Genomic DNA, 14,002 nt, shown 5'->3' on the forward strand with positions numbered 1-14,002 from the left:
CTTTTTGAGCATTTTGTAGAATTTATGTGTCAAGCCATCAGTTTGAGGCATTTCTTTGTTAGTAGATTTTTGATTATTGATTCAGTCTCCTTTTTTGTTATTGGTGTGTCCCAGTATTTCTTTTGGTTCAGTTTTGGCAGGTTAATTGCCTATATTTCTAGTAATTTATATATTTCTTCCAAATTATCCATATGTGGGCATATAATTGTTAATAAGTCCTTCATGATCATTTTTATGTCTGAGGCATTCAATGTAATGTCTTCTCTTTCATTTCTGATTTTATTTTATTTTTTAAAACTATTTTCCCAATACAATTTTTTTTAAATGTACAGCATGGTGACCCAGAACACATATACATGTACATTCTATTTTCTCACATTACCATGCTCCATCATATGTGACTAGATGTAGTTCCCAGTGCTGCACAGCAGGATTTCATTGCTAATCCATTCCAAAGGCAATAGTTTGCATTTATTAACCCCAAGCTCCCAATCCATCCCACTCCCTCCCCCTTCACCTTGGCAATCACAAGTCTCTTCTCCAAGTCCATGATTTTCTTTTCTGTGGAAAGGTTCATTTGTGGCTATATATTAGATTCCAGATATAAGTGATATCGTATGTATATGGTATTTGTCTTTCTCTTTCTGACTTACTTCACTTAGTATGAGAGTCTCTAGTTCCATCCATGTTGCTACAAATGGCACTACTTTGTTCTTTTTATGGCTGAGTAGTATTCCATTGTGTATATATACCACATCTTCCTAATCAATCATGTCGATGGACATTTAATTTTAGTCTTATTTTTTATAAAAAAAAATTGTATTAAGTACAGTTTCATACTTAGGAGAATATCTAATATTATAAACAACTGGATAGTTAGGATACAAATTTATTTTTAAAATACACATTATATACGAATATTAGAAACTCACTCCCTAAAATACTCAGTAAAGATGTTTGAGTAACACTTAGAGAACTAACATAGCAATTTTTTCTTCTCTTTGGAAGACAGTTTTGAATCCTCATCAATATTTTTAGTAAATTCAATAATTCACCCTTGGTTGTCTTCCTTGTACAGTCAGAATAATCACTTTTATCAACTCTTTGGCAATAAATATATTCTGTGTCTCTATTTGGGTTTCTTCTTTTCTGAATGTCCATGATTAATATTGAAAATTTTATGTAGAGTTCCAGGAATCTTAAAAACATCTTTCTGATGATCCATTAAAAAGTATACCAGATAAGTTTTGCCACTGGATAAATATTTATTGTTAACAATAGCTTTTGAGAATACCCTTTTTACAACCAATTAGTTGTCACTTTCTTTCTGTAATTCAAATTTAGAAAGATGTGCTGCAACAGTCACAAAATACAGTGGTTTTCTAAATTATTTTCTACTTGAGGAATCCAAAAGCTTTAGAAAGGGCTGAGTTAACTTCTAATGCTATTTCAGTCTTCCCATTCACTAAGAGTTCTGCAATTTCATTATGAACATCAGCTAAGTGATTTAACAGAGGTTCCCTACTACTGTAATATTTGCCAACTGCGTCAAACAGAAGTTTTTTCCCTAAGTCTATTCTATCTGGTTGCTCAGGAAAGTTTCCATTTATGCCCACAACTATCTGATCTGGAAGGTATTCCAAGCAGCCAAGTTGCTAAAGAAAGTCTCTCATCTTTCTGAGATTCACTGTAAGCCTGAGCATCCCTTGATGCACAGATCCTGTTTTTGACCAAGTCAGGCTGCCTCTTAGGTTGAGGCACCTTAGGTACAACCTCTTGCCCCTTGAGTAGGAAGTCAAGGAGTGGGAGATCTATAAGTTGTAGCAGACAACCAGTTGATTTTTCTTGTCATGCGTTATTAATAACTTGCAGACATATTTACATGAAGGGAATCAGCAGGCTTTAAACTCAGGTTTTCCCAAAGATCCTCTAAACTTACTGATTGGATATCAGAGTACTTAAATAGTGCATCTTCTGCAGAATCTGGAAGGTGAATACAGTTTGTTCTCTTTGCCTAATTGGCTGTCTTGGTTAGATATTAGGAATCTATAAAGGCTGCAATTACTATCTTCAAATATAAGTTTAATTATCTTTTCCAAAGATTTTGATTGGAATGGCTTCATATACTTTGTAGCCCATAAGCGCTTGACACATTTTCACCACTCTGGCCTGAGGAATATCTACATCACCATGGTATTTACTCTGAATTAGGTGAAAAGAAAAATGATATCCACAGCTTTCAAATAAAAAAAAAAAAGCAGTCATTGTGTCTTTTTCTTTTCTTTTTTGACCTCCCTGCAGCATATGGAGTTCCCAAGCCAGGGACCAGATCCAAGCCACTGTTGTGATCTACTCTACAGTTGTGGCAATGCTGGATCCTTTAACCCACTGTACCAGGCTGGGAATCAAACCTGCATCCTGGTGTGCAGAGATGCTGTCAATCCCACTGCACCACGGTGGGAATTCCCATTGTGTCTTTTAAAGTGATGCCTTCATTTTTTCACATCCATTTGTGTTTGAAGAGTCTTTATAGTGCTGCTCCATACATATATAGCTCCACATGGTTTCTGGACTACACTGAAACCAGGAGGCCTCTGTGTGGCACTCTGGAGAAGAGAGAGGTTCAGTACCAGCTCTTTCTCCTGCACCTGTGGCCATGGCCATGGACACCTGGATGCCACCAAGTCAGCCTCACAGCAAAGCTTAGCCTTATTGTTATATTAGTTAGTCTAAAGCTTTTTCAATGCTGTATATATTTTCAAAAAAGCATCTTTTCAAAATATTTTTGGTGTATAGTTGACTTACAATGTTGTATAAGTCCCAGGTGTACAGCAAAGTGAATCAGATATGCAGAGAAATATATCTGTTCTTTTTTCCAATATAGGTTACTAGAAACTACTGAGTAGATTTTCCTGTGCTATATAGTAGGTCCTCTTTAATCATCTATTTTACACAGTAGTGTGCACATATTATTTCCATCCTCCCAGTTCCTAGCTCCCCACCAGTGGTTTCACTTATGGTAACCATAAAATTGGTTTTGAAATCTGTGAGTTTGTTTCTATTTTTGTAAGTTCTTCTGTATCATTTTTATTCAGTTTCACATACAAGTGATATCATATGATATTTTCCTTTCTCTTTCTGACTTAACTCAATATGATAATCTCTGGTTCCATCCATGTTGCTGCAAATTGTATTATTTCATTCTTTTTTATGACTGAGTAGTATTCCATTGTATATATGTACCATATCTTCTTTATCCATTCCTTTGTCAATGGACATTTAAGTTGCTTCCATGTCTTGGCTATTGTAAATAGTGCTGCAATAAACATCGTGGTGCATATATCTTTTTGAATTATGCTTTTCTCCAGAGAGATGCCTAGGAGTGGGATTGCTGGATCATATGGTAATTCTATAGTTAGACTTTTAAGGAATCTCCATGCTGTCTTCCATAGTGGTTGTACCAATTTACATTCTCACCAACAGTGTAAGAGGGTTCCCTTTTCTCCACGCCCTCCCCAGCATTTATTGTTTATGGAATTTTGATGATGGCCATTCTGACTGGTGTGCAGTGATACCTCACTGTAGTTTTGACTTGAGTATCTCTAATAAGTAGTAATATTGAGCATCTTTTAAGGTTTTGGGGTTTTTTTGTTTGTTTGTTTACATCTGACTGTCTTCTTTGGAAAATATCTATTTAGATATTCTGCCCACTTTTGATTATTTTTGTTTGTTTGTTTGTTTTTATATAAATTTCCATGAGATGTTTGTATATTTTGCAGATTAATCCCTTGTTGGTTGCTTCATCTGCAAAGATTTTCTCCCATTATGAAGCAATTTGAATACTGGGTCTTATTTTTTTATCCCAAGTATCTCCTAACGTATGCTTTAGCTAGTTAAGAGTAGAAGCAACTCTGAGAAGAAAAACAACATGTTTTAAAAGAAAAAAACGCTAAAGGGGATAAAATATTTTTCCCAAGAAGGAAAAAAAATGAATTTACTTTTAAAAACCACATTCAAATAATTGATTTTGCTTTAGCACACAGCTGAACATGCCTTGATACAGAACACCAGGATGAGACAGCAAGTATTTAGAATTCAGTCATTTGCCACATCTCTATGATTTGGTCTCAGCTTGGCATGCTGACATTATTATTTCTAAAAGGCCACTCATGGATATCTAAAGAAATTATCTAATAATAGTGGGAACAACAGCATTATTTCCCAATTATTGGGCATATTACTCTGGGCCAGGTGCTTTGCATATCTCTTTGCATGGACTAGCTCCTTATAGCCTCATAAAAACTCTTTGAGGTGGATATTATGATCCCATTATGCAGTGAGTTGGCATGGTTGAATTTTGAATTTTGACAATAAGGTTTTATAGTCTTACTCAGAACCACTGCATTAGATTCCCACATTTGCCATCTTCCCAGTGAATAACCAGAGCAGAGTCATGGAATTCCAGAGTGGGGGTAGGGGGAAGGGAGTGATACTTGAACCTCTAACTTGGAAACTTCAAAGAAAGCTGGCCGGGAAGCAAAAGGACTCTTGCTGGGGTGAAGGGCACAGGAATCCAGTTCCTGAACAAGGTGTATGTGGAGGTAAACTCAGTGATGATGGATTTAGAATCTAGGTCTAGAGAGCCTGGACTACACAGGAAAGAAAGGACTCATGAAACAAAGAAAGACTCATGAACCAAAGCAGAGTTTTGGTTTCAGGAATGAGAACAATGAACCATCTATACATTGGATCTTATTTCCAAGTTTTTTAGAATATTAATAGAATTGAAGTGAGACCATTTTGATTGGACTTTCAGCATTACCACTAAAAGGCTGTGAAATTTTATACCAGCTACGCAGATTCTCAGTCTTAGCTTCCTCCCTTGCAAGTAGCATGTAATAACACCTATTTTATACTATGACTGTGAAGATTAGGGACAACTTATGTTTAAAGACTAATTTACCCTCTGGCTTTAGCAGAAAATAAATACTCACTAGAAGAGTTAAAGGGAGAGTCTGGAGAGCTGATCTTGGCAGAAGCTAAATCTTATGAGGACTAAGGTGGCCTGGAGATACACTGCAGAGTACAGGGTCATGCAAGGATTTGGACATCAAGCATAGATTATAAAAATGAACCCTAAAAGGTTTTCCTCCCAAAATTCACTATTTGTTATCACTCATCATTGATTTATCTTCCTTCTGGGGACTAAACCCTACTTTACTTCTGGTGATTGACCTTCCCCTACACTCGATCTATGTGGTCTGAGTGGAATTGACCATTCATCCTCCTCAGGAGACCTCACCTCACCCAGTCAGAACATGACACACCCCTGGCCACAGTGAATGACTTGGTCTTAGCATGAAACTCTGTCAGAGGTTACAGGGTGTCTAGAAGCTTTTACTAAAAGTTTCGGGTCAGGGTTCATGGTCCTTTATCACTGAACCTAAGAGTATGTTTGGTCTACAGTTGCTACTTTGGGGGGAGAATTTGTGTTAGAGCAGAGCCAACAAAAGCAATGGAGTCCAGAGATAAAGAAAGATACCCAGATCCTGGCAGCATTATTTGAACACTAGTTTTAAGCTCTGCCTGGAACTAATCTGACACTCTGATTTTCTACTTATGGGTATTAATACACTTTCTTTCTTTCTTCCTTCCTTCCTTTTTTGGCTCAAACCGATTTGGGTCACATTTTCTGTGACTTAACTAATTGATTAGATTCTAAACTAATATACTCGTCACATTGTATAAACGGAAAGCAGTAAATGGAAGCCTTTCATTCCTTATCTCATTTTCTTCCTCTTACAAAAATTTTAATTAAAAGAATCATAAATTTGACTATGGATATAAGTAATAATAGATTCCCATACTAACTGAGTACCATTTAGCAAATTCTTTAGATATTTTATTTAGGGACATTTATTAATCTATTATCATATAGACCATGCACACGTACATGCACATAATGAAGTGAAAGAATCTGTAAATAATGTTATATTTTATTTAGGGACATTTATTAATCTATTATCATATACACCATGCACACGTACATGCACACAATGAAGTGAAGTGTAAATAATGTTATGATTATTGGGTAATAAATTACTGAAATACCATCTCTTGAATGAGACATTGGCTTTGACAGTTCTAACTGGTATCTGCAACAATAATGAAAGAAATCTATTGAGTGTTTGCTCAAAATTAGTCTGCAATAAACATACCAAATTATACTTTTGAATCAGTATGGAAGGGAGAGAGAGAAGAAGGAAAAAAGAAAAAGGAAATAAAGACAAACAGTGAGGAGAGAGGTAGGAGGGAGGAATAAAAGGAAGGAGAGAAGGCAGGGGGCAGAAAGAAGAAAGGAAGAGAAACAAAACCCAAATTGACAGCTAGTCAAGAAGAAGAAAAATCAGCAGGTAAATGTGCTTATTTTCAGTCCATCGTAATAATACCAGAATAAACTCAGTGTGATCCCAGAAGTCTGAATGGTCCTCCAAAACATCTTGGATTTAGAACTGGGCACCGATTCAACAGAAGAAAGGAAGACAGAGTGCACTGCTTAAATTCGAAATTATCTCCTTTTAATATAAAACCATTACTCTGCAGTAGATAAAGACAGCATATCCAGATATTGAACCAGAAATGGTTATAGTAAGGCATTAAATGAAGTTGTAGTACTAACACTTTTGTGAAATTCAAACTTTGATAAAGATTTGTCATTTTTCACTTATAATTTTGACTTATAATTTGTTAATGCATACACAAAAAAATCACAACAGGATTTAGTTCTCTAGATATTCTGCAAGTTCGACTAAACTTTTTAGAGGGTTTGATCTGGGGAGGCCTGGCCACAGGCAGTAGAGAGTGAAGTAAGAGATGACCTAAGACTTCTGATTCAAACACGAAATTCAGGCAGACCTTGTCTTTGAGGCATCAGTTAAAGAGAAGAGGCTGAGATGCAAACATCTAGTTGTGACTCAACAGACAGAAATGTAGCCTAGACTCTTAGGAATGTAGAGAAGAAACCAGAGATGGAGAGAATCTGTGAGGAGAAAGTTGGAAATTGGCAAACAACCACTATGGATACACAGCCCACATACCAAATAGGACTAGACAGATGAAGTGAACAAGGAAAGATGGTAATGCATTAAAAAAATATCTTACTCTCTTTGTACACTTCCACCTTTGAGAGAGTTTCTAAGACAAAAATGACAGTATAAACATGATGACAGATGGAAACTGACAATTGTCTTCACATGAAGTAAGTGATAGAGAATGGTGGAGAGTGTGGAGAATTAAGAGTTCATTCTTTTATCCATATGTACATATTTAGTTAATTTTCTCTGTCTGTGTGTGCGTTTGTTTCTTTTATGGTAGGTGCCAGTCATCCAAAGAATTGAAGATGGGCTCCGTGGTTCTCCAGAAAATATCATTTTCTCCTGGACTCATCATTTTTGCCTCCTGGACTTCCATGGCTGCTCAGTCTGCAGGGCCATTGTAATTAGGTTTCTGAATAAACATCACTCTGGCCCCGTAGATTGGGTTGAGACTGAGACTGAGACCTGATGCCACGTGCATTTGCGCAAAGGGAATGGGTTCATCTGGCCCCTCATTTTTCATGGACATAACACAATCCATAAATGCAGCAGCTTTCTTTCCCACTTTCAACATGTGTCCCACACCCTAACACGTTACACACCCACTAACTTCCTGATAGATTTCACTCTTTTTCCAACTGTTTCCAACATGGAAGAGGTTCTTAAAAATGGACATTTATCTGAAATTCTGCCCTAACATACAGAGTTTAGCCATAAAATTCTGCCCCAAAGAGAAAGATGAAATAGATATGCCAGAATTCCCAATCTTGCCAGAATTCTCAATCTTAAGACCTTGAACCGGACTCTGAATTTTTTATGTGTTTTCAGTGTTCTCGGTTACTTGCTCTAAGGCAATAGAAAGAAATCTGGAGTGAGAAGATGGATTTATTTAGGCAATTTATGACAATTTTGGTTAACATGTATATCATTGTACTTGTTATATTTAACCATATTTAGCCATAACCACTGCGGCAAGTTTAGAATTCTTCTAAATTACTGATGACAAGCTATTTAAAGAACAGTGAGGCTATAAGAATAGTCTTGAAGCTCTGCTTACATTTTTGTGTGTAGTTTGTGGGAAATAGATTGATAGGTGTAGTAGAGAGACAAACTCTCCCCAACTTGATCCCCAACCACGTCTTCATCTATAATTGTCTCTTAAAGGAGCTTGCAGTTGATAAAATCTTTTGCTTCAAAATAAAAAATAAATAAATAAACTGAAAGAAAATCTAATTGTCTCCTGGGATAGAGCTATTGTCACCATTATTAAATTATCTTTATAGCTATGGATTTGATAGAAACTTTCTAATATCATTTCAGTGATATAAGACTAAATTCAGTGCATCGTAAAAATTTGTATTTGACTATGCAAGAAGCATCTCTCATAGCCTGATTGTTATAATTCTTTAGCTCATATAAGAAGCTGTTTTAAAATTGCAATTTACTCAGAGACACTTGCTACAAATTTAACATGATTATTTAAAAGTAATTTTCAAAATTTCATAGGAGTTTTTGCTTGTGCTATTAAATGGCTGGTATGGAATAGTTTACTGTTTTATTGTTTTCTTGGAAATGATTATCACTACTTTAAAAACTTTAAAAAATCTTTTAAATTGTTAATTTGACCATTACTGTAGTATATGGAAAAATGGAAATGGGAGAATATTCCTCTAAACTGTATTTAGAAAAACTATTACACTTAAACCTCAATAAACATAGAAAGTAATTATGTTCTCACACACACACACACACACACACATTTTAAATGACATGCAAACTCTTGGTATTACAGTCTAGGAATTTAATCCTTGGCAACAGTGAGTGAAATTGTATTTACCATTAGATGATGTAACCTTTTGGCAGGTATAAAAATGAAAAAATTTGTATATCAGTCAAGCATCTTGTCAACAGCAAAAGCAAGCTATTGTTGACTTAAGCCAAAAGGAACTTTACTAATTGGGAATTGGCTGACTTAAGAGAATCAAGTAAATATTGATAATCAGAATTAGAAAATACGCAATGAATCTTTCAGTTAAATATCATAGACTGAACATAGTCTACCTGAATATATTCATTTAACTATAATCCCCCCAAAACTTCTAAAATGGCAGAAAAATACACACATACACACACACAAACACAGTAAACCCCACAAACTCAAAGAAAATGATGCAAAGCAATGATAGCAACCATATTTGGGGAAATAAATTTCAAATGGATAAGTTGGTAACAGATTGAGCAGAAGTGATAAAACTGAATTAAGCCAGCAAAAGGGGATACCAGGAATCAATGCAGTTCACACTGCAGAATCTCCACATATTTAAGGAATTGATAAAACCACTACCTCAAGAAGTGAAGCTTGGGAGTTCCCGTTGTGGCATGGTGGAAACGAATCCAACTAGGAACTATGAGGTTGCAGATTCAATCCCTGGCTTCGCTTAGTGGGTTAAGGATCTGGCAATGCCATGAGCTGTGGTGTAGGTAGCAGATGTGGCTCGGATCTGTCATTGCTGTGGCTCTGGCATAGGCCAGAGGCTACAGCTCTGATTCCACCCCTGGCCTGGGAACCTACATATGCCGTGGGTGTGGTCCTAAAAAGACAAAAAAAGACAAAAAAAAAAAAAAGAAGAAGTGAAGCTAAAGATGAAAGTGGAGTTAAGAAAGAGTTTGAACTTAAGATCCCCCTCACTCAATACAGTCAGTTGATTTCTGTTATAGCAACAGAAGCCCAAAAGTTTGTTTTCCATCATGAAAAACACATAAGGCTTCCGCATTAAGAAATATCAGATACAGTTCAGGGCAGAAACAGAAAGATTAACTAAAAATGGCATCCAAAATACTAGGAAACAACTTCACTTAAGCCAGTCACATTCTCTAGAGAAGTACCTCCTTCTGATATGCAAAGTTTCTGCTGAAAAGTCAGCAATTGTCTTAGAGGAGTTCCCAAAAGTATGGCATAATATGTCAGTAAGTACATACCTATTAATAACTACTTTAAATGTAAATGGACTACAGGCTCCAATCAAAAGACATAGAGTGATCGAATGGATACAAAAACAAACCATATTTATACAGCTTACAAGAGACTCACTTCAGACCTAAAGACATAACATTGATTGAAATAAGGGTATGGAAAAAGGTATTCCATGTGAATTAAAATGAAGAGAAATCTGGAATTCCTGTTGTGGCTCAGTGGGTTAAGAACCTGACTAGTGTCCATGAAGAAGTGGGTTCAATCCCTGGTCTTGCTCAGTGGGTTAAGGATGCAGTGTTGCTGTAAGCTGCAGCATTGGTCATAGATGCAGCTTGGATCTGGCATTACTGTGGCTGTGGTGTAGGCCAGAAGCTGCAGCTCCAATTTGACCCCTAGCCTGGTAAATTCGATATGCCACACGTGTGGCCATAAAAAGCCAAAAAACTAAAAAACTAAAAAAAAAAGAAAGAAAGAAAACTGGGGTAGCTATACTTACATCAGAGTAAAAAAAAATTAAAACAAAGTCTGTAACAAGAGTCAAAAGACATTACATAATGATAAAGGAATCAACTCAAACAAGGATATTAAAATTACAACTATATATGTACTGAACATAGGAGCAACTATATACATAAAGCAAATATTAACAAATGTAAAAGGAGAAATTAACAGTAACACAGTAACAGTAGGGAAATTTAACACCCCACATGCATAAATGGATGGGACATCCAGACAGAAAATCAGTAAGGAAACAGTGGCCTTAAATTACACAATAGACCAGATCAGTTAATACATATATACAGAACATTTCATGCAAAGAAAGAAAAAAAAAAGCAGAATACACATTCCTTTCAAATGGACATGGAATATTCTCCAGGCTAGATTACATGTTAGACCACAAAACAAAGTCTTGATAAATTTAAGATGACTGAATTATCTCAAGCATCTTTTCTGATCACAAGAGTATGAAACTAGAAGCAACTAAAAGAAAAAAACTACAAAAACAAAAAAATACGTGGAAAGTAAATAATATGTTAATATACAACCAATGGGTCACAGAAGAAATAAAAAAAGAAATTAAAAAAGAATTAAGAGACAAATGAACATGGAAACAAAATCTATGAGATAAAAGAGTTATCCCTTTATTTTTCTATGGCACAATGGGATTGGTGGAGTCTTAGGAGTGCTGGGACACAGGTTTGATTCCCGGCCTGACACAGTGGGTTAAGGATCTGGCATTGCCACATCTTAGGTTGCAACTGAGCTCAGATCTGATCCCTGGCCCCAGAACTCCATGTGCCATGGGGCAGCCAAAAAACAAAACAAAACAAACTAAAAAACAAAAAAACCCCGAAAATCTATGGGATACCACAAAAGCAGTTCTAAGAGAGAAATGTATAGTGATACAAGCTCACTCAGAAAACTAACAACAACAAAAAATCTCATATAAGTCCACCTCAGGAAATCAGAAAAATCTGAAACAAACAATCTAACTTTTCACCTAAAGGAACTAGGAAAAGAAGAACAAAGAACAAAACCCAAATTTAGAAGAAGGAAAGAAATCACAAAGATCAGAGCAGAAATAAATGAAATAGAGACTAAAAAAAAAAGGGTAAGGAGTTCCCTGTTGGTTTGGTGGGTTAAGGATCTGGTGTTATCCCTGATGTCCCTTGGGTCACTGCTGTGGCTCGGGTTCCATCCCTGGCCTAGGAACTTCTGATGCCCGAGGCATGGCCAAAAAAAAAAAAAAAAAAAAAATGAGAAAGATCAATGAAAGTAATAGCTGTTCCTTTGAAAAGATAGACAAAATTGGTAAACCTTTAGCAAGACTCATCAAGATAAAAATGAGAGGGCCCAAATCAATAAAATCAGAAATGCAAGAAAAGTAACAAACAACATTGCAGAGATACAAAGGGTCATCAAAGACCACTCTACACAATTATGTGCCAATAAAATGGACAACTTAGATGAAATGGATAAATACTTAGAAATATACAATCTCTCAAGACTGAAACAGGAAGGAATAGAAAATGTGAACAGACCAAGTGCTACTAATGAAACTGAATTAGCCATTTAAAAAAAATTCCAACAAACTGAAGTCCAGGACTAGATGGCTTCATAGGTAAGTTCTACCAAATATTCAAAAAAGAGTTAGTAACTACTATTTCAAAATAGCTGTTTTAATAAAACTATTTCAAAAAATAAAAGAGGAAGGAATGCTTCAAAACTAATTCTATGAGGCCAGCATTACCCTGATACCAAACCAAAGACACCACACACACAAAAAAGAACATTTCAGGCCAATATCTCTAATGAACATAGATGAAAAAATACTTAAACTATTAGCAAACCCTGTTCAACAATACATTAAAAGGATCATATATCATGATCAAGTGGGATTTATCCCAGGGATGCAAGAATGATTCAATATCCACCTATCAATCAATTTGACACACCACATTAATGAATTGATAATAAAACTCATGTGATTATCTAATAGTTGGAGAAAAAATATATTTTGGCAAAATTCAACATCCATTTATGAGAAAAACTCTCAACAAAGTGGTCATAGAGGAAACATACCTCTATAAATTATACAACATAATAAAGATAACATCATTCTCAGTGGTGTAAAGCTGAAAAGATTCCCTCTAAGATCAGGAACAAGATAAGGATGGATACCCATTTTTGCCACTTTAATTCAATATAGTAGTGGAAATCCTAACCACAACATTCAGATAAGAACAAGAAATAAAAGACATTCAAATCGAAAAGGAAGAAGTAAAACTGTCACTGTTTGCAGATGGCATAATACTGTATGTAGAAAATTCTAAAGATGCCACCACAAAACTAAAGAACTAATAAATGAATTCAGTAATGTTGCATAATGCAAAATTAATAAACAGAAATATGTTGCATTTCTATACACTAACAAACAAACTATCAGTAAGGGAAATTAAGAAAACAATCCCATTTACAATTGCATCAAAAAGAATCAAGTACCTAGGAAATAATTTAACCAAGGAAATATTCTTGATGAAAGAAATTGAAGATGGCTGAATTAAATGGAAAGTTATACCATGATTACGGTTTGGAAAAATGAATATTGTTAAAGTGACCATCCTATATAAGGCAATCTACATAGTCAATGCAACACTTATCAAAATAGCAATACAATTTTTTTCACAGGACTAGAACAAATCATTTTAGAATTTTTTTGCAAACACAAAAGATCTCTAATAGCCAAAAAAAATCTTGAGAATGAAGAAAAAATCTGGAATTAGGACACTCCCTGATTTCAAATTATATGACCAAGCTACAATAATCAAAAGAGTATAGTACTGGCACAAAAAAAGACATATAGATAAGTGCAACTAAACAGCCCAGAAAGAAAGTCATGCCAATATGTCTAATCTATGACAAAGGGAGCAAAAATATACAATGGAGAAAATAGCCTTTTCAATAAGTGTTGGGAAAACTGGATAGCTAAACACAAAAGAACTAAACTGGACAACTATCTCACGCCATATACAAAAAACACAAAAAACAAAAACAAACAAACAAAAAACAAACTCCAAATGGACTAAAGGCATAAATGTACACCTTGAAACCATAAAAGTTCTAGAAGAAAACAGTATGTTCCTTGACACAGGCCTTAGCAATATTTTTTGGATCTGTCTCTTCAAGTAGGGGAAATTAAAGCAAAAATATACAAATGAGACTATATCAAACTAAAAGCAGAGCAAAGGAAACCATCAACAAAAGAAAAACGCTGTCTATTGAATGGGAGAAAATATTTGTAAGTGATATATCCAGTAAGTTACATTGAAAATATACAAAGAACTCATACAACTCAACATCAAAAAAAACAACAAAATTAAAAAATGAGCATGTAGATGGCCAACAGACACATGAAAATGTGCTTAACATGACT

At 35.2% G+C, this 14,002-nt stretch overlaps 1 pseudogene; it reads right to left on the minus strand.

The window, feature by feature from the left end:
- LOC100520638 overlaps nucleotides 929-14,002 on the minus strand; it is a 73,695-nt pseudogene continuing 60,621 nt past the window's right edge.

The sequence above is a fragment of the Sus scrofa genome, chromosome 13 (genome assembly GCF_000003025.6).
Source record: "Sus scrofa isolate TJ Tabasco breed Duroc chromosome 13, Sscrofa11.1, whole genome shotgun sequence".
NCBI classification, from domain to species: domain Eukaryota; kingdom Metazoa; phylum Chordata; class Mammalia; order Artiodactyla; family Suidae; genus Sus; species Sus scrofa.